The 27,015-nt window shown below is 36.6% G+C and overlaps 12 non-coding genes across 12 annotated transcripts; all 12 read left to right on the top strand.

The window, feature by feature from the left end:
• The first annotated feature begins 3,781 nt into the window (after positions 1-3,781).
• On the top strand, positions 3,782-3,853 carry TRNAA-UGC (transfer RNA alanine (anticodon UGC)). Its single transcript has one exon. It is a non-coding gene; the product is annotated as a tRNA-Ala (tRNA).
• A 1,762-nt stretch (positions 3,854-5,615) lies between these two features.
• Positions 5,616-5,687, top strand: TRNAA-UGC (transfer RNA alanine (anticodon UGC)). Its single transcript has one exon. It is a non-coding gene; the product is annotated as a tRNA-Ala (tRNA).
• A 1,761-nt stretch (positions 5,688-7,448) lies between these two features.
• Positions 7,449-7,520, top strand: TRNAA-UGC (transfer RNA alanine (anticodon UGC)). The gene has a single exon. It is a non-coding gene; the product is annotated as a tRNA-Ala (tRNA).
• A 1,763-nt stretch (positions 7,521-9,283) lies between these two features.
• TRNAA-UGC (transfer RNA alanine (anticodon UGC)) lies at positions 9,284-9,355 on the top strand. The gene has a single exon. It is a non-coding gene; the product is annotated as a tRNA-Ala (tRNA).
• A 1,749-nt stretch (positions 9,356-11,104) lies between these two features.
• On the top strand, positions 11,105-11,176 carry TRNAT-UGU (transfer RNA threonine (anticodon UGU)). The gene has a single exon. It is a non-coding gene; the product is annotated as a tRNA-Thr (tRNA).
• A 2,660-nt stretch (positions 11,177-13,836) lies between these two features.
• Positions 13,837-13,908, top strand: TRNAA-UGC (transfer RNA alanine (anticodon UGC)). Its single transcript has one exon. It is a non-coding gene; the product is annotated as a tRNA-Ala (tRNA).
• A 1,764-nt stretch (positions 13,909-15,672) lies between these two features.
• TRNAA-UGC (transfer RNA alanine (anticodon UGC)) lies at positions 15,673-15,744 on the top strand. The gene has a single exon. It is a non-coding gene; the product is annotated as a tRNA-Ala (tRNA).
• A 1,763-nt stretch (positions 15,745-17,507) lies between these two features.
• On the top strand, positions 17,508-17,579 carry TRNAA-UGC (transfer RNA alanine (anticodon UGC)). Its single transcript has one exon. It is a non-coding gene; the product is annotated as a tRNA-Ala (tRNA).
• Positions 17,580-21,138: 3,559 nt separating this feature from the next.
• On the top strand, positions 21,139-21,210 carry TRNAA-UGC (transfer RNA alanine (anticodon UGC)). Its single transcript has one exon. It is a non-coding gene; the product is annotated as a tRNA-Ala (tRNA).
• A 1,765-nt stretch (positions 21,211-22,975) lies between these two features.
• On the top strand, positions 22,976-23,047 carry TRNAA-UGC (transfer RNA alanine (anticodon UGC)). Its single transcript has one exon. It is a non-coding gene; the product is annotated as a tRNA-Ala (tRNA).
• An 851-nt stretch (positions 23,048-23,898) lies between these two features.
• TRNAA-UGC (transfer RNA alanine (anticodon UGC)) lies at positions 23,899-23,970 on the top strand. The gene has a single exon. It is a non-coding gene; the product is annotated as a tRNA-Ala (tRNA).
• A 1,764-nt stretch (positions 23,971-25,734) lies between these two features.
• Positions 25,735-25,806, top strand: TRNAA-UGC (transfer RNA alanine (anticodon UGC)). Its single transcript has one exon. It is a non-coding gene; the product is annotated as a tRNA-Ala (tRNA).
• Positions 25,807-27,015: the final 1,209 nt, after the last annotated feature.

Here is a 27,015-nt window from a genome sequence, read left to right as displayed (position 1 = left end):
CTAGATTGTCTGGTGAAGCATTAGCTAGCTAGCCCAAGAGGCAGTAATAGCATGCATCCTTTGTGCTCTTCTACTAAGTTCTGACACTGATGACCAAACAGAATGTAAGAAAGCCCTCTAGTTAGCAAAACTTGATCAATATCCACACCATTCATTAGTAAAAGTAGGGGATTCTGATGATAAACCATTCTCTGATGGAGAACTTTAAGAGCATTCCAATGTTCGGAATGGGCATCTACTTGCATTCTCATCAGCAATGAAAACCATAAAGTCCTTGAAGTCAAGCATGGTATAATGGTTATACTTCCATCCTCTAAGATGTCCCTAATAACACTGAAAAGTAGTAAATCTCTAGTGAAATGTAAAGCTGCAATCACTTGTGCATAAAAATATAGTATCTCATAGGGGATGTAGCTTGGTGGTAGAGTGCATATATGAGGCCCCAGGTTCAATCCCAGGCATCTCCATGTTTTGCAAAATACAGCTTTTTACCATATGTAAACTCTCTAGAAGAGACACAGATAACAAGCAAACCAATAAAAGTAATCTACAGCAATAGTCAATGCTGAATTCAAATCATAAAAAATCAATCAAATATGATTATATTCAACATCTTCTTCATACCATTTTTCAAAGTAAAGTTCCCATTGAATGCCTATTGCCATTCTCATACACTGAGGGAAAACATATGGAAAGTAGGGAATATTTTTTTTTATTTTCAGTGGGAACTGAAGGCGACTACCTGAGCAAAGTTTAATAAAAGAGTGAGACAAATAATATAGTAAAACTAATTGATTAAGATTGAGAGACAAGTTCAAACACTTTGTGAACAGAAAGAGGATGGACAAGGGCTTGGAGGGCAAGCGCTTAATGAAATTTCAAAGCATGGAATGATGACAACATATCAACTCTAGATAGATTGTCTGGTGAAGCATTAGTTAGCAATGCACAAGAGGCAGTCATAGCATGCATCCTTTGTGCCCTTCTACTAAATTATGACACTGATGACCAAACAGAATGTACGAATGCCCTCTAGTTAGCAAAACTTGATCAATATCTACACCATTCATTAGTAAAAGTAGGGGATTCTGATGATAAACCAATCTCTGATGGAGAACTTTAAGAGCATTCCAATGTTTGGAATGGGCATCTCCTTGCATTCTCATCAGCCATGAAAACCATAAAGTCCTTGAAGTCAAGCATGGTATAATGGTTATACTTCCATCCTCTAAGATGTCCCTAATAACACTGAAAAGTAGTAAATCAAATAGTGAAATGTAAAGCTGCAATCACTTTTGTATTAAAAATATAGCAGCTCATAGCGGATGTAGCTCAGTGGTAGAGCGCATGCTTTGCATGTAGGAGGCCCCGGGTTCAATCCCAGGCATCTCCATGTTTTGCAAAATACAGCTTTTTACCATGTGTAAACTCTCTAGAAGAGACACAGATAACAAGCAAACCAATAAAAGTAATCTACAGCAATAGTCAAAGTTGAATACAAATCATAAAAAATCAATCAAATATGATTATTTTCAACATCTTCTTCATAGTATTTTTCAAAGTAAAGTTCCCATTGAATGCCTATTGCCATTCTCCTACACTGAGGGAAAACATATGGAAAGTAGGGAATAGTATTTTTTATTTTCAGTGGGAACTGAAGGCGACTACCTGAGCAAAGTTTAATAAAAGAGTGAGACAAATAATATTTTAAAACTAATTGATTAAGATTGAGAGACAAGTTCAAACACTTTGTGAACAGAAAGAGGATGGACAAGGGCTTGGAGGGCAAGCACTTAATGAAATTTCAAAGCATGGAATGATGACAACATATCAACTCTACATAGATTGTCTGGTGAAGCATTAGTTAGCAATGCCCAAGAGGCAGTCATAGCATGCATCCTTTGTGCCCTTCTACTAAATTCTGACACTGATGACCAAACAGAATGTAAGAATGCCCACTAGTTATCAAAACTTGATCAATATCTACACCATTCATTAGTAAAAGTAGGGGATTCTGATGATAAACCAGTCTCTGATGGAGAACTTTAAGAGCATTCCAATGTTTGGAATGGGCATCTCCTTGCATTCTCATCAGCCATGAAAACCATAAAGTCCTTGAAGTCAAGCATGGTATAATGGATATACTTCCATCCTCTAAGATGTCCCTAATAACACTGAAAAGTAGTAAATCTCTAGTGAAATGTAAAGCTGCAATCACTTTTGCAAAAGAAAATAGCAGCTCTAAGGGGATGTAGCTCAGTGCTTTGCATGTATGAGGCCATGGGTTCAATCCCCGGCATCTTCATGTTTTGCAAAATGCAGCTTTTTACCATATGTAAACTCTCTAGAAGAGCCACAGATAACAAGCAATCCAATAAAAGTACTCTACAGCAACAGTCAAAGTTGAATACAAATCATAAAAAATCAATCAAATATGATTATATTCAACATCGTCTTCATACCATTTTTCAAAGTAAAGTTCCCATTTAATGCCTATAGCCATTCTCCTACATTGAGGGAAAACATATGGTAAGTAGGAAATAGATTTTTTATTTTCAGTGGGAACTGAAGGCTACTACCTGAGCAAAGTTTAATAAAAGAGCGAGACAAATAATATAGTAAAACGAATTGATTAAGATTGAGAGACAAGTTCAAACACTTTGTGAACAAAAAGAGGATGGACAAGGGCTTGGAGGGCAAGCACTTAATGAAATTTCAAAACATGGAAAGATGACAACATATCAACTCTAGATAGATTGTCTTATGAAGCATTAGTTAGCAATGCCCAAGAGGCAGTCATAGCATGCATCCTTTTTGCCCTTCTACTAAGTTCTGACACTGATGACCAAACAGAATGTAAGAAAGCCTTCTAGTTAGCAAAACTTGATCAATATCTACACCATTCATTAGTAAAAGTATGGGATTCTGATGATAAACCAGTCTCTGATGGAGAACTTTAAGAGCATTCCAATGTTCGGAATGGGCATCTCCTTGCATTCTCATCTGCCATGAAAACCATAAAGTCCTTGAAGTCAAGCATGGTATAATGGTTATACTTCCATCCTCTAAGATGTCCCTAATAACACTGAAAAGTAGTAAATCTCTAGTGAAATGTAAAGCTGCAATCACTTTTGCATAAGAAAATAGCAGCTCTAAGGGGATGTAGCTCAGTGCTTTGCATGTAGGAGGCCCCGGGTTCAATCCCAGGCATCTCCATGTTTTGCAAAATACAGCTTTTTACCATATGTAAACTCTCTAGAAGAGACACAGATAACAAGCAAACCAATAAAAGTAATCTACAGCAATAGTCAAAGTTGAATACAAATCATAAAAAATCAATCAAATATGATTATTTTCAACATCTTCTTCATACCATTTTTCAAAGTAAAGTTCCCATTGAATGCCTATTGCCATTCTCCTACACTGAGGGAAAACATATGGAAAGTAGGGAATAGTTTTTTTTATTTTCAGTGGGAACTGAAGGCAACTACCTGAGCAAAGTTTAATAAAAGAGTGAGACAAATGATATAGTAAAACTAATTGATTAAGATTGAGAGACAAGTTCAAACACTTTGTGAACAGAAAGAGCATTCCAATGTTCGGAATGGGCATCTACTTGCATTCTCATCAGCAATGAAAACCATAAAGTCCTTGAAGTCAAGCATGGTATAATGGTTATACTTCCATCCTCTAAGATGTCCCTAATAACACTGAAAAGTAGTAAATCTCTAGTGAAATGTAAAGCTGCAATCACTTTTGTATAAAAATATAGCAGCTCATAGGGGATGTAGCTCAGTGGTAGAGCGCATGCTTTGCATGTATGAGGCCCCGGGTTCAATCCCTGGCATCTCCATGTTTTGCAAAATGCAGCTTTTTACCATATGTAAACTCTCTAGAAGAGCCACAGATAACAAACAATCCAATAAAAGTACTCGACAGCAACAGTCAAAGTTGAATACAAATCATAAAAAATCAATCAAATATGATTATATTCAACATCGTCTTCATACCATTTTTCAAAGTAAAGTTCCCATTGAATGCCTATAGCCATTCTCCTACACTGAGGGAAAACATATGGTAAGTAGTAAATAGATTTTTTATTTTCTGTGGGAACTGAAGGCGACTACCTGAGCAAAGTTTAATAAAAGAGCGAGACAAATAATATAGTAAAACTAATTGATTAAGATTGAGAGACATATTCAAACACTTTGTGAACAAATAGAGGATGGACATGGGCTTGGAGGGCAAGCACTTAATGAAATTTCAAAGCATGGATTGATGACAACATATCAACTGTAGCTAGATTGTCTGGTGAAGCATTAGCTAGCTAGCCCAAGAGGCAGTAATAGCATGCATCCTTTGTGCACTTCTACTAAGTTCTGACACTGATGACCAAACAGAATGTAAGAAAGCCCTCTAGTTAGCAAAACTTGATCAATATCCACACCATTCATTAGTAAAAGTAGGGGATTCTGATGATAAACCATTCTCTGATGGAGAACTTTAAGAGCATTCCAATGTTCGGAATGGGCATCTACTTGCATTCTCATCAGCAATGAAAACCATAAAGTCCTTGAAGTCAAGCATGGTATAATGGTTATACTTCCATCCTCTAAGATGTCCCTAATAACACTGAAAAGTAGTAAATCTCTAGTGAAATGTAAAGCTGCAATCACTTTTGCATAAGAAAATAGCAGCTCTAAGGGGATGTAGCTCAGTGCTTTGCATGTAGGAGGCCCCGGGTTCAATCCCAGGCATCTCCATGTTTTGCAAAATACAGCTTTTTACCATATGTAAACTCTCTAGAAGAGACACAGATAACAAGCAAACCAATAAAAGTAATCTACAGCAATAGTCAAAGTTGAATACAAATCATAAAAAATCAATCAAATATGATTATTTTCAACATCTTCTTCATACCATTTTTCAAAGTAAAGTTCCCATTGAATGACTATTGCCATTCTCCTACACTGAGGAAAAACATATGGAAAGTAGGGAATAGTTTTTTTTATTTTCAGTGGGAACTGAAGGCGACTACCTGAGCAAAGTTTAATAAAAGAGTGAGACAAATGATATAGTAAAACTAATTGATTAAGATTGAAAGACAAGTTCAAACACTTTGTGAACAGAAAGAGGATGGACAAGGGCTTGGAGGGCAAGCACTTAATGAAATTTCAAAGCATGGAATGATGACAACATATCAACTCTAGATAGATTGTCTGGTGAAGCATTAGTTAGCAATGCCCAAGAGGCAGTCATAGCATGCATCCTTTGTGCCCTTCTACTAAATTCTGACACTGATGACCAAACAGAATGTAAGAATGCCCTCTAGTTTGCAAAACTTGATCAATATCTACACCATTCATTAGTAAAAGTAGGGGATTCTGATGATAAACCAGTCTCTGATGGAGAACTTTAAGAGCATTCCAATGTTTGGAATGGGCATCTCCTTGCATTCTCATCAGCCATGAAAACCATAAAGTCCTTGAAGTCAAGCATGGTATAATGGTTATACTTCCATCCTCTAAGATGTCTGTAATAACACTGAAAAGTAGTAAATTTCTAGTGAAAAGTAAAGCTGCAATCACTTTTGTATAAAAATATAGCAGCTCATAGGGGATGTAGCTCAGTGGTAGAGCGCATGCTTTGCATGTATGAGGCCCCGGGTTCAATCTCTGGCATCTCCATGTTTTGCAAAATGCAGCTTTTTACCATATGTAAACTCTCTAGAAGAGCCACAGATAACAAGCAATCCAATAAAAGTACTCTACAGCAACAGTCAAAGTTGAATACAAATCATAAAAAATCAATCAAATATGATTATATTCAACATCGTCTTCATACCATTTTAAAAAGTAAAGTTCCCATTGAATGCCTATAGCCATTCTCCTACACTGAGGGAAAACATATGGTAAGTAGGAAATAGATTATTTATTTTCAGTGGGAACTGAAGGCGACTACCTGAGCAAAGTTTAATAAAGAGCGAGACAAATAATATAGTAAAACTAATTGATTAAGATTGAGAGACAAGTTTAAACACTTTGTGAACAAAAAGAGGATGGACAAGGGCTTGGAGGGCAAGCACTTAATGAAATTTCAAAGCATGGAATGATGACAACATATCAACTCTAGATAGATTGTCTGGTGAAGCATTAGTTAGCAATGCCCAAGAGGCAGTCATAGCATGCATCCTTTGTGCCCTTCTACTAAATTCTGACACTGATGACCAACAGAATGTAAGAAAGCACTCTAGTTAGCAAAACTTGATCAATATCTACACCATTCATTAGTAAAAGTAGGGGATTCTGATGATAAACCAGTCTCTGATGGAGAACTTTAAGAGCATTCCAATGTTCGGAATGGGCATCTCCTTGCATTCTCATCAGCCATGAAAACCATAAAGTCCTTGAAGTCAAGAATGGTATAATGGTTATACTTCCATCCTCTAAGATGTCCCTAATAACACTGAAAAGTAGTAAATCTCTAGTGAAATGTAAAGCTGCAATCACTTTTGCATAAGAAAATAGCAGCTCTAAGGGGATGTAGCTCAGTGCTTTGCATGTAGGAGGCCCCGGGTTCAATCCCAGGCATCTCCATGTTTTGCAAAATATAGCTTTTTACCATATGTAAACTCTCTAGAAGAGACACAGATAACAAGCAAACCAATAAAAGTAATCTACAGCAATAGTCAAAGTTGAATACAAATCATAAAAAATCAATCAAATATGATTATTTTCAACATCTTCTTCATACCATTTTTCAAAGTAAAGTTCCCATTGAATGCCTATTGCCATTCTCCTACACTGAGGGAAAACATATGGAAAGTAGGAAATATTTTTTTTTTATTTTCTGTGGGAACTGAAGGCGACTACCTGAGCAAAGTTTAATAAAAGAGCGAGACAAATAATATAGTAAAACTAATTGATTAAGATTGAGAGACATATTCAAACACTTTGTGAACAAAAAGAGGATGGACATGGGCTTGGAGGGCAAGCACTTAATGAAATTTCAAAGCATGGATTGATGACAACATATCAACTGTAGCTAGATTGTCTGGTGAAGCATTAGCTAGCTAGCCCAAGAGGCAGTAATAGCATGCATCCTTTGTGCACTTCTACTAAGTTCTGACACCGATGACCAAACAGAATGTAAGAAAGCCCTCTAGTTAGCAAAACTTGATCAATATCCACACCATTCATTAGTAAAAGTAGGGGATTCTGATGATAAACCATTCTCTGATGGAGAACTTTAAGAGCATTCCAATGTTCGGAATGGGCATCTACTTGCATTCTCATCAGCAATGAAAACCATAAAGTCCTTGAAGTCAAGCATGGTATAATGGTAATACTTCCATCCTCTAAGATGTCCCTAATAACACTGAAAAGTAGTAAATCTCTAGTGAAATGTAAAGCTGCAATCACTTTTGTATAAAAATATAGCAGCTCATAGGGGATGTAGCTCAGTGGTAGAGCGCATGCTTTGCATGTATGAGGCCCCGGGTTCAATCCCCGGCATCTCCATGTTTTGCAAAATGCAGCTTTTTACCATATGTAAACTCTCTAGAAGAGCCACAGATAACAAACAATCCAATAAAAGTACTCGACAGCAACAGTCAAAGTTGAATACAAATCATAAAAAATCAATCAAATATGATTATATTCAACATCGTCTTCATACCATTTTTCAAAGTAAAGTTCCCATTGAATGCCTATAGCCATTCTCCTACACTGAGGGAAAACATATGGTAAGTAGGAAATTGATTTTTTATTTTCTGTGGGAACTGAAGGCGACTACCTGAGCAAAGTTTAATAAAAGAGCGAGACAAATAATATAGTAAAACTAATTGATTAAGATTGAGAGACAAGTTTAAACACTTTGTGAACAAAAAGAGGATGGACAAGGGCTTGGATGGCAAGCACTTAATGAAATTTCAAAGCATGGAATGATGACAACATATCAACTCTAGATAGATTGTCTGGTGAAGCATTAGTTAGCAATGCCCAAGAGGCAGTCATAGCATGCATCCTTTGTGCCCTTCTACTAAATTCTGACACTGATGACCAACAGAATGTAAGAAAGCCCTCTATTTAGCAAAACTTGATCAATATCTACACCATTCATTAGTAAAAGTAGGGGATTCTGATGATAAACCAGTCTCTGATGGAGAACTTTAAGAGCATTCCAATGTTCGGAATGGGCATCTCCTTGCATTCTCATCAGCCATGAAAACCATAAAGTCCTTGAAGTCAAGAATGGTATAATGGTTATACTTCCATCCTCTAAGATGTCCCTAATAACACTGAAAAGTAGTAAATCTCTAGTGAAATGTAAAGCTGCAATCACTTTTGCATAAGAAAATAGCAGCTCTAAGGGGATGTAGCTCAGTGCTTTGCATGTAGGAGGCCCCGGGTTCAATCCCAGGCATCTCCATGTTTTGCAAAATATAGCTTTTTACCATATGTAAACTCTCTAGAAGAGACACAGATAACAAGCAAACCAATAAAAGTAATCTACAGCAATAGTCAAAGTTGAATACAAATCATAAAAAATCAATCAAATATGATTATTTTCAACATCTTCTTCATACCATTTTTCAAAGTAAAGTTCCCATTGAATGCCTATTGCCATTCTCCTACACTGAGGGAAAACATATGGAAAGTAGGAAATATTTTTTTTTATTTTCTGTGGGAACTGAAGGCGACTACCTGAGCAAAGTTTAATAAAAGAGCGAGACAAATAATATAGTAAAACTAATTGATTAAGATTGATAGACAAATTCAAACACTTTGTGAACAAAAAGAGGATGGACAAGGGCTTGGAGGGCAAGCACTTAATGAAATTTCAAAGTATGGAATGATGACAACATATTAACTCTAGATAGATTGTCTGGTGAAGCATTAGTTAGCAATGCCCAAGAGGCAGTCATAGCATGCATCCCTTGTGCCCTTCTACTAAATTCTGACACTGATGACCAAACAGAATGTAAGAAAGCCCTCTAGTTAGCAAAACTTGATCAATATCTCCACCATTCATTATTAAAAGTAAGGGATTCTGATGATAAACCAGTCTCTGATGGAGAACTTTAAGAGCATTCCAATGTTCGGAATGGGTATCTCCTTGCATTCTCATCAGCCAAGAAAACCATAAAGTCCTTGAAGTCAAGCATGGTATAATGGTTATACTTCCATCCTCTAAGATGTCCCTAATAACACTGAAAAGTAGTAAATCTCTAGTGAAATGTAAAGCTGCAATCACTTTTGTATTAAAAATATAGCAGCTCATAGGGGATGTAGCTCAGTGGTAGAGCACATGCTTTGCATGTATGAGGCCCTGGGTTCAATCCCCGGCATCTCCATGTTTTGCAAAATACAGCTTTTTACCATATGTAAACTCTGTAGAAGAGTCACAGATAACAAGCAATCCAATAAAAGTACTCTACAGCAATTGTCAAAGTTGAATACAAATCATAAAATATCAATCAAATATGATTATATTCAACATCGTCTTCATACCATTTTTCAAAGTAAAGTTCCCATTGAATGCCTATTGCCATTCTCCTACACTGAGGGAAATCATATGGTAAGTAGGAAATAGATTTTTTATTTTCAGTGGGAACTGAAGGTGACTACCTGAGCAAAGTTTAATAAAAGAGCGAGACAAATAATATAGTAAAACTAATTGATTAAGATTGAGAGACATATTCAAACACTTTGTGAACAAAAAGAGGATGGACATGGGCTTGGAGGGCAAGCACTTAATGAAATTTCAAAGCATGGATTGATGACAACATATCAACTGTAGCTAGATTGTCTGGTGAAGCATTAGCTAGCTTGCCCAAGAGGCAGTAATAGCATGCATCCTTTGTGCTCTTCTACTAAGTTCTGACACTGATGACCAAACAGAATGTAAGAAAGCCCTCTAGTTAGCAAAACTTGATCAATATCCACACCATTCATTAGTAAAAGTAGGGGATTCTGATGATAAACCATTCTCTGATGGAGAACTTTAAGAGCATTCCAATGTTCGGAATTCTCTTCAGCAATGAAAACCATAAAGTCCTTGAAGTCAAGCATGGTATAATGGTTATACTTCCATCCTCTAAGATGTCCCTAATAACACTGAAAAGTAGTAAATCTCTAGTGAAATGTAAAGCTGCAATCACTTGTGCATAAAAATATAGCATCTCATAGGGGATGTAGCTCGGTGGTAGAGTGCATATATAAGGACAAGGGTTCAATCCCCTGCATCTCCATGTTTTGCAAAATGCAGCTTTTTACCATATGTAAACTCTCTAGAAGAGCCACAGATAACAAGCAATCCAATAAAAGTACTCTACAGCAACAGTCAAAGTTGAATACAGATCATAAAAAATCAATCAAATATGATTATATTCAACATCGTCTTCATACCATTTTTCAAAGTAAGGTTCCCGTTGAATACCTATAGCCATTCTCCTACACTGAGGGAAAACATATGGTAAGTAGGAAATAGATTTTTTATTTTCAGTGGGAACTGAAGGCGACTACCCGAGCAAAGTTTAATAAAAGAGCGAGACAAATAATATAGTAAAACTAATTGATTAAGATTGAGAGACAAGTTCAAACACTTTGTGAACAAAAAGAGGATGGACAAGGGCTTGGAGGGCAAGCACTTAATGAAATTTCAAAGCTTGGAATGATAACAACATATCAACTCTAGATAGATTGTCTGGTGAAGCATTAGTTAGCAATGCCCAAGAGGCAGTCATAGCATGCATCCCTTGTGCCCTTCTACTAAATTCTGACACTGATGACCAAACAGAATGTAAGAAAGCCCTCTAGTTAGCAAAACTTGATCAATATCTCCACCATTCATTAGTAAAAGTAAGGGATTCTGATGATAAACCAGTCTCTGATGGAGAACTTTAAGAGCATTCCAATGTTCGGAATGGGCATCTCCTTGCATTCTCATCAGCCATGAAAACCATAAAGTCCTTGAAGTCAAGCATGGTATAATGGTTATACTTCCATCCTCTAAGATGTCCCTAATAACACTGAAAAGTAGTAAATCTCTAGTGAAATGTAAAGCTGCAATCACTTTTGTATTAAAAATATAGCAGCTCATAGGGGATGTAGCTCAGTGGTAGAGCACATGCTTTGTATGTATGTGGCCCTGGGTTCAATCCCTGGCATTTCCATGTTTTGCAAAATACAGCTTTTTACCATATGTAAACTCTGTAGAAGAGTCACAGATAACAAGCAATCCAATAAAAGTACTCTACAGCAATTGTCAAAGTTGAATACAAATCATAAAATATCAATCAAATATGATTATATTCAACATCGTCTTCATACCATTTTTCAAAGTAAAGTTCCCATTGAATGCCTATTGCCATTCTCCTACACTGAGGGAAATCATATGGTAAGTAGGAAATAGATTTTTTATTTTCAGTGGGAACTGAAGGTGACTACCTGAGCAAAGTTTAATAAAAGAGCGAGACAAATAATATAGTAAAACTAATTGATTAAGATTGAGAGACATATTCAAACACTTTGTGAACAAAAAGAGGATGGACATGGGCTTGGAGGGCAAGCACTTAATGAAATTTCAAAGCATGGATTGATGACAACATATCAACTGTAGCTAGATTGTCTGGTGAAGCATTAGCTAGCTAGCCCAAGAGGCAGTAATAGCATGCATCCTTTGTGCTCTTCTACTAAGTTCTGACACTGATGACCAAACAGAATGTAAGAAAGCCCTCTAGTTAGCAAAACTTGATCAATATCCACACCATTCATTAGTAAAAGTAGGGGATTCTGATGATAAACCATTCTCTGATGGAGAACTTTAAGAGCATTCCAATGTTCGGAATTCTCATCAGCAATGAAAACCATAAAGTCCTTGAAGTCATGCATGGTATAATGGTTATACTTCCATCCTCTAAGATGTCCCTTATAACACTGAAAAGTAGTAAATCTCTAGTGAAATGTAAAGCTGCAATCACTTGTGCATAAAAATACAGCATCTCATAGGGGATGTAGCTCAGTGGTAGAGTGCATATATGAGGACAAGGGTTCAATCCCCGGCATCTCCATGTTTTGCAAAATGCAGCTTTTTACCATATGTAAACTCTCTAGAAGAGCCACAGATAACAAGCAATCCAATAAAAGTACTCTACAGCAACAGTCAAAGTTGAATACAAATCATAAAAAATCAATCAAATATGATTATATTCAACATCGTCTTCATACCATTTTTCAAAGTAAAGTTCCCATTGAATGCCTATAGCCATTCTCCTACACTGAGGGAAAACATATGGTAAGTAGGAAATAGATTTTTTATTTTCAGTGGGAACTGAAGGCGACTACCTGAGCAAAGTTTAATAAAAGAGCGAGACAAATAATATAGTAAAACTAATTGATTAAGATTGAGAGACAAGTTCAAACACTTTGTGAACAAAAAGAGGATGGACATGGGCTTGGAGGGCAAGCACTTAATGAAATTTCAAAGCTTGGAATGATGACAACATATCAACTCTACATAGATTGTCTGGTGAAGCATTAGTTAGCAATGCCCAAGAGGCAGTCATAGCATGCATCCCTTGTGCCCTTCTACTAAATTCTGACACTGATGACCAAACAGAAGGTAAGAAAGCCCTCTAGTTAGCAAAACTTGATCAATATCTCCACCATTCATTAGTAAAAGTAGGGGATTCTGATGATAAACCAGTCTCTGATGGAGATCTTTAAGAGCATTCCAATGCTCGGAATAGGCATCTCCTTGCATTCTCATCAGCCATGAAAACCATAAAGTCCTTGAAGGTAAGCATGGTATAATGGTTATACTTCCATCCTCTAAGATGTCCCTAATAACGCTGAAAAGTAGTAAATCTCTAGTGAAATGTAAAGCTGCAATCACTTTTGCATAAGAAAATAGCAGCTCTAAGGGGATGTAGCTCAGTGCTTTGCATGTAGGAGGCCCCGGGTTCAATCCCAGGCATCTCCATGTTTTGCAAAATACAGCTTTTTACCATATGTAAACTCTCTAGAAGAGACACAGATAACAAGCAAACCAATAAAAGTAATCTACAGCAATAGTCAAAGTTGAATACAAATCATAAAAAATCAATCAAATATGATTATTTTCAACATCTTCTTCATACCATTTTTCAAAGTAAAGTTCCCATTGAATGCCTATTGCCATTCTCCTACACTGAGGGAAAACATATGGAAAGTAGGGAATAGTTTTTTTTATTTTCAGTGGGAACTGAAGGCGACTACCACAGCAAAGTTTAATAAAAGAGTGAGACAAATGATATAGTAAAACTAATTGATTAAGATTGAGAGACAAGTTCAAACACTATGTGAACAGAAAGAGGATGGACAAGGGCTTGGAGGGCAAGCACTTAATGAAATTTCAAAGCATGGAATGATGACAACATATCAACTCTAGATAGATTGTCTGGTGAAGCATTAGTTAGCAATGCCCAAGAGGCAGTCATAGCATGCATCCTTTGTGCCCTTCTACTAAATTCTGACACTGATGACCAAACAGAATGTAAGAATGCCAACTAGTTAGCAAAACTTGATCAATATCTACACCATTCATTAGTAAAAGTAGAGGATTCTGATGATAAACCAGTCTCTGATGGAGAACTTTAAGAGCATTCCAATGTTTGGAATTGGCATCTCCTTGCATTCTCATCAGCCATGAAAACCATAAAGTCCTTGAAGTCAAGCATGGTATAATGGTAATACTTCCATCCTCTAAAATGTCTCTAATAACACTGAAAAGTAGTAAATTTCTAGTGAAAAGTAAAGCTGCAATCACTTTTGTATAAAAATATAGCAGCCCATAGGGGATGTAGCTCAGTGGTAGAGCGCATGCTTTGCATGTATGAGGCCCCGGGTTCAATCCCTGGCATCTCCATGTTTTGCAAAATGCAGCTTTTTACCATATGTAAACTCTCTAGAAGAGCCACAGATAACAAGCAATCCAATAAATGTACTCTACAGCAACAGTCAAAGTTGAATACAAATCATAAAAAATTAATCAAATATGATTATATTCAACATCGTCTTCATACCATTTTTCAAAGTAAAGTTCCCATTGAATGCCTATAGCCATTCTCCTACACTGAGGGAAAACATATGGTAAGTAGGAAATAGATTTTTTATTTTCAGTGGGAACTGAAGGCGACTACCTGAGCAAAGTTTAATAAAAGAGCGAGACAAATAATATAGTAAAACTAATTGATTAAGATTGAGAGACAAGTTTAAACACTTTGTGAACAAAAAGAGGATGGACAAGGGCTTGGAGGGCAAGCACTTAATGAAATTTCAAAGCATGGAATGATGACAACATATCAACTCTAGATAGATTGTCTGGTGAAGCATTAGTTAGCAATGCCCAAGAAGCAGTCATAGCATGCATCCTTTGTGCCCTTCTACTAAATTCTGACACTGATGACCAACAGAATGTAAGAAAGCCCTCTAGTTAGCAAAACTTGATCAATATCTACACCATTCATTAGTAAAAGTAGGGGATTCTGATGATAAACCAGTCTCTGATGGAGAACTTTAAGAGCATTCCAATGTTCGGAATGGGCATCTCCTTGCATTCTCATCAGCCATGAAAACCATAAAGTCCTTGAAGTCAAGCATGGTATAATGGTTATACTTCCATCCTCTAAGATGTCCCTAATAACACTGAAAAGTAGTAAATCTCTTGTGAAATATAAAGCTGCAATCACTTTTGCATAAGAAAATAGCAGCTCTAAGGGGATGTAGCTCAGTGCTTTGCATGTAGGAGGCCCCGGGTTCAATCCCAGGCATCTCCATGTTTTGCAAAATACAGCTTTTTACCATATGTAAACTCTCTAGAAGAGCCACAGATAACAAGCAAACCAATAAAAGTAATCTACAGCAATAGTCAAAGTTGAATACAAATCATAAAAAATCAATCAAATATGATTATTTTCAACATCTTCTTCATACCATTTTTCAAAGTAAAGTTCCCATTGAATACCTATTGCCATTCTCCTACACTGAGGGAAAACATATGGAAAGTAGGAAATAGTTTTTTTTTATTTTCAGTGGGAACTGAAGGCGACTACCTGAGCAAAGTTTAATAAAAGAGCGAGACAAATAATATAGTAAAACTAATTGATTAAGATTGAGAGACAAGTTCAAACACTTTGTGAACAGAAAGAGGATGGACAAGGGCTTGGAGGGCAAGCACTTAATGAAATTTCAAAGCATGGAATGATGACAGCATATCAACTCTAGATAGATTGTCTGGTGAAGCATTAGTTAGCAATGCCCAAGAGGCAGTCATAGCATGCATCCTTTGTGCCCTTCTACTAAATTCTGACACTGATGACCAAACAGAATGTAAGAATGCCCTCTAGTTAGCAAAACTTGATCAATATCTATACCATTAATTAGTAAAAGTAGGGGATTCTGATGATAAACCAGTCTCTGATGGAGAACTTTAAGAGCATTACAATGTTTGGAATGGGCATCTCCTTGCATTCTCATCAGCCATGAAAACCATAAAGTCCTTGAAGTCAAGCATGGTATAATGGTTATACTTCCATCCTCTAAGATGTCCCTAATAACACTGAAAAGTAGTAAATCTCTAGTGAAATGTAAAGCTGCAATCACTTTTGTATTAAAAATATAGCAGCGCATAGCGGATGTAGCTCAGTGGTAGAGCGCATGCTTTGCATGTATGAGGCCCCGGGTTCAATCCCTGGCGTCTCCATGTTTTGCAAAATACAGCTTTTTACCATATGTAAACTCTGTAGAAGAGTCACAGATAACAAGCAATCCAATAAAAGTACTCTACAGCAATTGTCAAAGTTGAATACAAATCATAAAATATCAATCAAATATGATTATATTCAACATTGTCTTCATACCATTTTTCAAAGTAAAGTTCCCATTGAATGCCTATAGCCATTCTCCTACACTGAGGGAAAACATATGGTAAGTAGGAAATAGATTTTTTATTTTCAGTGGGAACTGAAGGCGACTACCTGAGCAAAGTTTAATAAAAGAGCGAGACAAATAATATAGTAAAACTAATTGATTAAGATTGAGAGACAAGTTTAAACACTTTGTGAACAAAAAGAGGATGGACAAGGGCTTGGAGGGCAAGCACTTAATGAAATTACAAAGCATGGAATGATGAGAACATATCAACTCTAGATAGATTGTCTGGTGAAGCATTAGTTAGCAATGCCCAAGAGGCAGTCATAGCATGCATCCTTTGTGCCCTTCTACTAAATTCTGACACTGATGACCAACAGAATGTAAGAAAGCCCTCTAGTTAGCAAAACTTGATCAATATCTACACCATTCATTAGTAAAAGTAGGGGATTCTGATGATAAACCAGTCTCTGATGGAGAACTTTAAGAGCATTCCAATGTTCGGAATGGGCATCTCCTTGCATTCTCATCAGCCATGAAAACCATAAAGTCCTTGAAGTCAAGCATGGTATAATGGTTATACTTCCATCCTCTAAGATGTCCCTAATAACACTGAAAAGTAGTAAATCTCTTGTGAAATGTAAAGCTGCAATCACTTTTGCATAAGAAAATAGCAGCTCTAAGGGGATGTAGCTCAGTGCTTTGCATGTAGGAGGCCCCGGGTTCAATCCCAGGCATCTCCATGTTTTGCAAAATACAGCTTTTTACCATATGTAAACTCTCTAGAAGAGACACAGATAACAAGCAAACCAATAAAAGTAATCTACAGCAATAGTCAAAGTTGAATACAAATCATAAAAAATCAATCAAATATGATTATTTTCAACATCTTCTTCATACCATTTTTCAAAGTAAAGTTCCCATTGAATGCCTATTGCCATTCTCCTACACTGAGGGAAAACATATGGAAAGTAGGAAATAGTTTTTTTTATTTTCAGTGGGAACTGAAGGCGACTACCTGAGCAAAGTTTAATAAAAGAGCGAGACAAATAATATAGTAAAACTAATTGATTAAGATTGAGAGACAAGTTCAAACACTTTGTGAACAGAAAGAGGATGGACAAGGGCTTGGAGGGCAAGCACTTAATGAAATTTCAAAGCATGGAATGATGACAGCATATCAACTCTAGATAGATTGTCTGGTGAAGCATTAGTTAGCAATGCCCAAGAGGCAGTCATAGCATGCATCCTTTGTGCCCTTCAACTAAATTCTGACACTGATGACCAAACAGAATGTAAGAATGCCCTCTAGTTAGCAAAACTTGATCAATATCTATACCATTAATTAGTAAAAGTAGGGGATTCTGATGATAAACCAGTCTCTGATGGAGAACTTTAAGAGCATTCCAATGTTTGGAATGGGCATCTCCTTGCATTCTCATCAGCCATGAAAACCATAAAGTCCTTGAAGTCAAGCATGGTATAATGGTTATACTTCCATCCTCTAAGATGTCCCTAATAACACTGAAAAGTAGTAAATCTCTAGTGAAATGTAAAGCTGCAATCACTTTTATATTAAAATTATAGCAGCTCATAGCGGATGTAGCTCAGTGGTAGAGCGCATGCTTTGCATGGATGAGGCCCTGGGTTCAATCCCCAGCATCTACATGTTTTGCAAAATACAGCTTTTTACCATATGTAAACTCTGTAGAAGAGTCACAGATAACAAGCAATCCAATAAAAGTACTCTACAGCAATTGTCAAAGTTGAATACAAATCATAAAATATCAATCAAATATGATTATATTCACCATCGTCTTCATACCATTTTTCAAAGTAAAGTTCCCATTGAATGCCTATTGCCATTCTCCTACACTGAGGGAAATCATATGGTAAGTAGGAAATAGATTTTTTATTTTCAGTGGGAACTGAAGGCGACTACCTGAGCAAAGTTTAATAAAAGAGCGAGACAAATAATATAGTAAAACTAATTGATTAAGATTGAGAAACAAGTTCAAACACTTTGTGAACAAAAAGAGGATGGACAAGGGCTTGGAGGGCAAGCACTTAATGAAATTTCAAAGCTTGGAATGATGACAACATATCAACTCTACATAGATTGTCTGGTGAAGCATTAGTTAGCAATGCCCAAGAGGCAGTCATAGCATGCATCCCTTGTGCCCTTCTACTGAATTCTGACACTGATGACCAAACAGAATGTAAGAATGCCCTCTAGTTAGCAAAACTTGATCAATATCTCCACCATTCATTAGTAAAAGTAGGGGATTCTGATGATAAACCAGTCTCTGATGGAGAACTTTAAGAGCATTCCAATGTTCAGAATGGGCATCTCCTTGCATTCTCATCAGCCATGAAAACCATAAAGTCCTTGAAGTCAAGCATGGTATAATGGTTATACTTCCATCCTCTAAGATGTCCCTAATAACACTGAAAAGTAGTAAATCTCTAGTGAAATGTAAAGCTGCAATCACTTTTGCATAAGAAAATAGCAGCTCTAAGGGGATGTAGCTCAGTGCTATGCATGTAGGAGGCCCCGGGTTCAATCCCAGGCATCTCCATGTTTTGCAAAATACAGCTTTTTACCAAATGTAAACTCTCTAGAAGAGACACAGATAACAAGCAAACCAATAAAAGTAATCTACAGCAATAGTCAAAGTTGAATACAAATCATAAAAAATCAATCAAATATGATTATTTTCAACATCTTCTTCATACCATTTTTCAAAGTAAAGTTCCCATTGAATGCCTATTGCCATTCTCCAACACTGAGGGAAAACATATGGAAAGTAGGGAATAGTTTTTTTTATTTTCAGTGGGAACTGAAGGCGACTACCTGAGCAAAGTTTAATAAAAGAGCGAGACAAATAATATAGTAAAACTAATTGATTAAGATTGATAGACAAATTCAAACACTTTGTGAACAAAAAGAGGATGGACAAGGGCTTGGAGGGCAAGCACTTAATGAAATTTCAAAGTATGGAATGATGACAACATATTAACTCTAGATAGATTGTCTGGTGAAGCATTAGCTAGCTTGCCCAAGAGGCAGTAATAGCATGCATCCTTTGTGCTCTTCTACTAAGTTCTGACACTGATGACCAAACAGAATGTAAGAAAGCCCTCTAGTTAGCAAAACTTGATCAATATCCACACCATTCATTAGTAAAAGTAGGGGATTCTGATGATAAACCATTCTCTGATGGAGAACTTTAAGAGCATTCCAATGTTCGGAATTCTCTTCAGCAATGAAAACCATAAAGTCCTTGAAGTCAAGCATGGTATAATGGTTATACTTCCATCCTCTAAGATGTCCCTAATAACACTGAAAAGTAGTAAATCTCTAGTGAAATGTAAAGCTGCAATCACTTGTGCATAAAAATATAGCATCTCATAGGGGATGTAGCTCGGTGGTAGAGTGCATATATGAGGACAAGGGTTCAATCCCTGGCATCTCCATGTTTTGCAAAATGCAGCTTTTTACCATATGTAAACTCTCTAGAAGAGCCACAGATAACAAGCAATCCAATAAAAGTACTCTACAGCAACAGTCAAAGTTGAATACAGATCATAAAAAATCAATCAAATATGATTATATTCAACATCGTCTTCATACCATTTTTCAAAGTAAGGTTCCCGTTGAATACCTATAGCCATTCTCCTACACTGAGGGAAAACATATGGTAAGTAGGAAATAGATTTTTTATTTTCAGTGGGAACTGAAGGCGACTACCCGAGCAAAGTTTAATAAAAGAGCGAGACAAATAATATAGTAAAACTAATTGATTAAGATTGAGAGACAAGTTCAAACACTTTGTGAACAAAAAGAGGATGGACAAGGGCTTGGAGGGCAAGCACTTAATGAAATTTCAAAGCTTGGAATGATAACAACATATCAACTCTAGATAGATTGTCTGGTGAAGCATTAGTTAGCAATGCCCAAGAGGCAGTCATAGCATGCATCCCTTGTGCCCTTCTACTAAATTCTGACACTGATGACCAAACAGAATGTAAGAAAGCCCTCTAGTTAGCAAAACTTGATCAATATCTCCACCATTCATTAGTAAAAGTAAGGGATTCTGATGATAAACCAGTCTCTGATGGAGAACTTTAAGAGCATTCCAATGTTCGGAATTCTCATCAGCAATGAAAACCATAAAGTCCTTGAAGTCATGCATGGTATAATGGTTATACTTCCATCCTCTAAGATGTCCCTTATAACACTGAAAAGTAGTAAATCTCTAGTGAAATGTAAAGCTGCAATCACTTGTGCATAAAAATACAGCATCTCATAGGGGATGTAGCTCGGTGGTAGAGTGCATATATGAGGACAAGGGTTCAATCCCCGGCATCTCCATGTTTTGCAAAATGCAGCTTTTTACCATATGTAAACTCTCTAGAAGAGCCAGAGATAACAAGCAATCCAATAAAAGTACTCTACAGCAACAGTCAAAGTTGAATACAAATCATAAAAAATCAATCAAATATGATTATATTCAACATCGTCTTCATACCATTTTTCAAAGTAAAGTTCCCATTGAATGCCTATAGCCATTCTCCTACACTGAGGGAAAACATATGGTAAGTAGGAAATAGATTTTTTATTTTCAGTGGGAACTGAAGGCGACTACCTGAGCAAAGTTTAATAAAAGAGCGAGACAAATAATATAGTAAAACTAATTGATTAAGATTGAGAGACAAGTTCAAACACTTTGTGAACAAAAAGAGGATGGACATGGGCTTGGAGGGCAAGCACTTAATGAAATTTCAAAGCTTGGAATGATGACAACATATCAACTCTACATAGATTGTCTGGTGAAGCATTAGTTAGCAATGCCCAAGAGGCAGTCATAGCATGCATCCCTTTTGCCCTTCTACTAAATTCTGACACTGATGAGCAAACAGAAGGTAAGAAAGCCCTCTAGTTAGCAAAACTTGATCAATATCTATACCATTCATTAGTAAAAGTAGGGGATTCTGATGATAAACCAGTCTCTGATGGAGAACTTTAAGGGCATTCCAATGTTTGGAATGGGCATCTCCTTGCATTCTCATCAGCCATGAAAACCATAAAGTCCTTGAAGTCAAGCATGGTATAATGGTTATACTTCCATCCTCTAAGATGTCCCTAATAACAGTGAAAAGTAGTAAATCTCTAGTGAAATGTAAAGCTGCAATCACTTTTATATTAAAATTATAGCAGCTCATAGCGGATGTAGCTCAGTGGTAGAGCGCATGCTTTGCATGGATGAGGCCCTGGGTTCAATCCCCGGCATCTCCATGTTTTGCAAAATACAGCTTTTTACCATATGTAAACTCTGTAGAAGAGTCACAGATAACAAGCAATCCAATAAAAGTACTCTACAGCAATTGTCAAAGTTGAATACAAATCATAAAATATCAATCAAATATGATTATATTCACCATCGTCTTCATACCATTTTTCAAAGTAAAGTTCCCATTGAATGCCTATTGCCATTCTCCTACACTGAGGGAAATCATATGGTAAGTAGGAAATAGATTTTTTATTTTCAGTGGGAACTGAAGGCCACTACCTGAGCAAAGTTTAATAAAAGAGCGAGACAAATAATATAGTAAAACTAATTGATTAAGATTGAGAAACAAGTTCAAACACTTTGTGAACAAAAAGAGGATGGACAAGGGCTTGGAGGGCAAGCACTTAATGAAATTTCAAAGCTTGGAATGATGACAACATATCAACTCTACATAGATTGTCTGGTGAAGCATTAGTTAGCAATGCCCAAGAGGCAGTCATAGCATGCATCCCTTGTGCCCTTCTACTGAATTCTGACTCTGATGACCAAACAGAATGTAAGAATGCCCTCTAGTTAGCAAAACTTGATCAATATCTCCACCATTCATTAGTAAAAGTAGGGGATTCTGATGATAAACCAGTCTCTGATGGAGAACTTTAAGAGCATTCCAATGTTTGGAATGGGCATCTCCTTGCATTCTCATCAGCCATGAAAACCATAAAGTCCTTGAAGTCAAGCATGGTATAATGGTTATACTTCCATCCTCTAAGATGTCTCTAATAACACTGAAAAGTAGTAATTTTATAGTGAAAAATAAAGCTGCAATCACTTTTGTATAAAACTATAGCATCTCATAGGGGATGTAGCTCGGTGGTAGAGTGCATATATGAGGACAAGGGTTCAATCCCCGGCATCTCCATGTTTTGCAAAATACAGCTTTTTGCCATAGGTAAACTGTCTAGAAGAGCCAAAGATAACAAGCAAACCAATAAAAGTACTCTATAGCAATAGTCAAAGTTGAATACAAATCATAAAAAATCAATCTAATATGATTATATTCATCATCGTCTTCATTCCATTTTTCAAAGTAAAGTTCCCATTGAATGCTTATTACCATTCTCCTACACTGAGGGAAAACATATGGTAAGTAGGAAATAGATTTTTAATTTACAGTGTTAACTGAAGGCGACTACCCGAGCAAAGTTTAATAAAAGAGCGCGACAAATAATATAGCAAATCTAATTGATTAAGATTGAGAGACAAGTTCAAACACTTTTGTGAACAAAAAGAGGATGGACATGGGCTTGGAGGGCAAGCACTTAATGAAATTTCAAAGCATGGATTGATGACAACATATCAACTGTAGCTAGATTGTCTGGTGAAGCATTAGTTAGCTAGCCCAAGAGGCAGTAATAGCATGCATCCTTTGTGCCCTTCTACTAAGTTCTGACACTGATGACCAAACAGAATGTAAGAATGCCCTCTAGTTAGCAAAACTTGATCAATATCTACACCATTCATTAGTAAAAGTTGGGGATTCTGATGATAAACCAGTCTCTGATGGAGAACTTTAAGAGCATTCCAATGTTTGGAATGGGCATCTCCTTGCATTCTCATCAACCATGAAAACCATAAAGTCCTTGAAGTCAAGCATAGTATAATGGTTATACTTCCATCCTCTAAGATGTCTCTAATAACACTGAAAAGTAGTAAATTTCTAGTGAAAAGTAAAGCTGCAATCACTTCTGTATAAAAATATAGCAGCTCATAGGGGATGTAGCTCAGTGGTAGAGCGCATGCTTTGCATGTATGAGGCCCCGGGCTCAATCTCTGGCATCTCCATGTTTTGCAAAATGCAGCTTTTTACCATATGTAAACTCTCTAGAAGAGCCACAGATAACAAGCAATCCAATAAAAGTACTCTACAGCAACAGTCAAAGTTGAATACAAATCATAAAAAATCAATCAAATATGATTATATTCAACATCGTCTTCATACCATTTTTCAAAGTAAAGTTCCCATTGATTGCCTATAGCCATTCTCCTACACTGAGGGAAAACATATGGTAAGTAGGAAATAGATTATTTATTTTCAGTGGGAACTGAAGGCTACTACCTGAGCAAAGTTTAATAAAAGAGCGAGACAAATAATATAGTAAAACTAATTGATTAAGATTGAGAGACAAGTTCAAACACTTTGTGAACAAAAAGAGGATGGACATGGGCTTGGAGGGCAAGCACTTAATGAAATTCCAAAGCATGGAATGATGACAACATATCAACTCTAGATAGATTGTCTGGTGAAGCATTAGTTAGCAATGCCTAAGAGGCAGTCATAGCATGCATCCTTTGTGCCCTTCTACTAAGTTCTGACACTGATGACCAAACAGAATGTAAGAAAGCCCTCTAGTTAGCAAAACTTGATCAATATCCACACCATTCATTAGAAAAAGTAGGGTATTCTGATGACAAACCAGTCTCTGATGGAGAACTTTAAGAGCATTCCAATGTTTGGAATGGGCATCTCCTTGCATTCTCATCAGCCATGAAAACCATAAAGTCCTTGAAGTCAAGCATGGTATAATGGTAATACTTCCATCCTCTAAGATGTCCCTAATAACACTGAAAAGTAGTAAATCTCTAGTGAAATGTAAAGCTGCAATCACTTTTGTATAAAAATATAGCAGCTCATAGGGGATGTAGCTCAGTGGTAGAGCGCATGCTTTGCATGTATGAGGCCCCGGGTTCAATCCCTGGCATCTCTATTTTTTGCAAAATGCAGCTTTTTACCATATGTAAACTCTCTAGAAGAGCCACAGATAACAAGCAATCCAATAAAAGTACTCTACAGCAACAGTCAAAGTTGAATACAAATCATAAAAAATCAATCAAATATGATTATATTCAACATCGTCTTCATACCATTTTTCAAAGTAAAGTTCCCATTGAATGCCTATTGCCATTCTCCTACACTGAGGGAAATCATATGGTAAGTAGGAAATAGATTTTTTATTTTCAGTGGGAACTGTTGGTGACTACCTGAGCAAAGTTTAATAAAAGAGCGAGACAAATAATATAGTAAAACTAATTGATTAAGATTGAGAGACATATTCAAACACTTTGTGAACAAAAAATGATGGACATGGGCTTGGAGGGCAAGCTCTTAATGAAATTTCAAAGCATGGATTGATGACAACATATCAACTGTAGCTAGATTGTCTGGTGAAGCATTAGCTAGCTAGCCCAAGAGGCAGTAATAGCATGCATCCTTTGTGCTCTTCTACTAAGTTCTGACACTGATGACCAAACAGAATGTAAGAAAGCCCTCTAGTTAGCAAAACTTGATCAATATCCACACCATTCATTAGTAAAAGTAGGGGATTCTGATGATAAACCATTCTCTGATGGAGAACTTTAAGAGCATTCCAATGTTCGGAATGGGCATCTACTTGCATTCTCATCAGCAATGAAAACCATAAAGTCCTTGAAGTCAAGCATGGTATAATGGTTATACTTCCATCCTCTAAGATGTCCCTAATAACACTGAAAAGTAGTAAATCTCTAGTGAAATGTAAAGCTGCAATCACTTGTGCATAAAAATATAGTATCTCATAGGGGATGTAGCTTGGTGGTAGAGTGCATATATGAGGCCCCAGGTTCAATCCCAGGCATCTCCATGTTTTGCAAAATACAGCTTTTTACCATATGTAAACTCTCTAGAAGAGACACAGATAACAAGCAAACCAATAAAAGTAATCTACAGCAATAGTCAATGCTGAATTCAAATCATAAAAAATCAATCAAATATGATTATATTCAACATCTTCTTCATACCATTTTTCAAAGTAAAGTTCCCATTGAATGCCTATTGCCATTCTCATACACTGAGGGAAAACATATGGAAAGTAGGGAATATTTTTTTTTATTTTCAGTGGGAACTGAAGGCGACTACCTGAGCAAAGTTTAATAAAAGAGTGAGACAAATAATATAGTAAAACTAATTGATTAAGATTGAGAGACAAGTTCAAACACTTTGTGAACAGAAAGAGGATGGACAAGGGCTTGGAGGGCAAGCGCTTAATGAAATTTCAAAGCATGGAATGATGACAACATATCAACTCTAGATAGATTGTCTGGTGAAGCATTAGTTAGCAATGCACAAGAGGCAGTCATAGCATGCATCCTTTGTGCCCTTCTACTAAATTATGACACTGATGACCAAACAGAATGTAAGAATGCCCTCTAGTTTGCAAAACTTGATCAATATCTACACCATTCATTAGTAAAAGTAGGGGATTCTGATGATAAACCAGTCTCTGATGGAGAACTTTAAGAGCATTCCAATGTTTGGAATGGGCATCTCCTTGCATTCTCATCAGCCATGAAAACCATAAAGTCCTTGAAGTCAAGCATGGTATAATGGTTATACTTCCATCCTCTAAGATGTCTGTAATAACACTGAAAAGTAGTAAATTTCTAGTGAAAAGTAAAGCTGCAATCACTTTTGTATAAAAATATAGCAGCTCATAGGGGATGTAGCTCAGTGGTAGAGCGCATGCTTTGCATGTATGAGGCCCCGGGTTCAATCTCTGGCATCTCCATGTTTTGCAAAATGCAGCTTTTTACCATATGTAAACTCTCTAGAAGAGCCACAGATAACAAGCAATCCAATAAAAGTACTCTACAGCAACAGTCAAAGTTGAATACAAATCATAAAAAATCAATCAAATATGATTATATTCAACATCGTCTTCATACCATTTTAAAAAGTAAAGTTCCCATTGAATGCCTATAGCCATTCTCCTACACTGAGGGAAAACATATGGTAAGTAGGAAATAGATTATTTATTTTCAGTGGGAACTGAAGGCGACTACCTGAGCAAAGTTTAATAAAGAGCGAGACAAATAATATAGTAAAACTAATTGATTAAGATTGAGAGACAAGTTTAAACACTTTGTGAACAAAAAGAGGATGGACAAGGGCTTGGAGGGCAAGCACTTAATGAAATTTCAAAGCATGGAATGATGACAACATATCAACTCTAGATAGATTGTCTGGTGAAGCATTAGTTAGCAATGCCCAAGAGGCAGTCATAGCATGCATCCTTTGTGCCCTTCTACTAAATTCTGACACTGATGACCAACAGAATGTAAGAAAGCACTCTAGTTAGCAAAACTTGATCAATATCTACACCATTCATTAGTAAAAGTAGGGGATTCTGATGATAAACCAGTCTCTGATGGAGAACTTTAAGAGCATTCCAATGTTCGGAATGGGCATCTCCTTGCATTCTCATCAGCCATGAAAACCATAAAGTCCTTGAAGTCAAGAATGGTATAATGGTTATACTTCCATCCTCTAAGATGTCCCTAATAACACTGAAAAGTAGTAAATCTCTAGTGAAATGTAAAGCTGCAATCACTTTTGCATAAGAAAATAGCAGCTCTAAGGGGATGTAGCTCAGTGCTTTGCATGTAGGAGGCCCCGGGTTCAATCCCAGGCATCTCCATGTTTTGCAAAATATAGCTTTTTACCATATGTAAACTCTCTAGAAGAGACACAGATAACAAGCAAACCAATAAAAGTAATCTACAGCAATAGTCAAAGTTGAATACAAATCATAAAAAATCAATCAAATATGATTATTTTCAACATCTTCTTCATACCATTTTTCAAAGTAAAGTTCCCATTGAATGCCTATTGCCATTCTCCTACACTGAGGGAAAACATATGGAAAGTAGGAAATATTTTTTTTTTATTTTCTGTGGGAACTGAAGGCGACTACCTGAGCAAAGTTTAATAAAAGAGC

Source organism: Taudactylus pleione, unplaced genomic scaffold (genome assembly GCF_031769625.1).
Source record: "Taudactylus pleione unplaced genomic scaffold, aTauple2 ptg000070l, whole genome shotgun sequence".
Lineage (NCBI taxonomy): Eukaryota > Metazoa > Chordata > Amphibia > Anura > Myobatrachidae > Taudactylus > Taudactylus pleione.
This window is presented reverse-complemented; position numbering and strand designations above follow the sequence as displayed.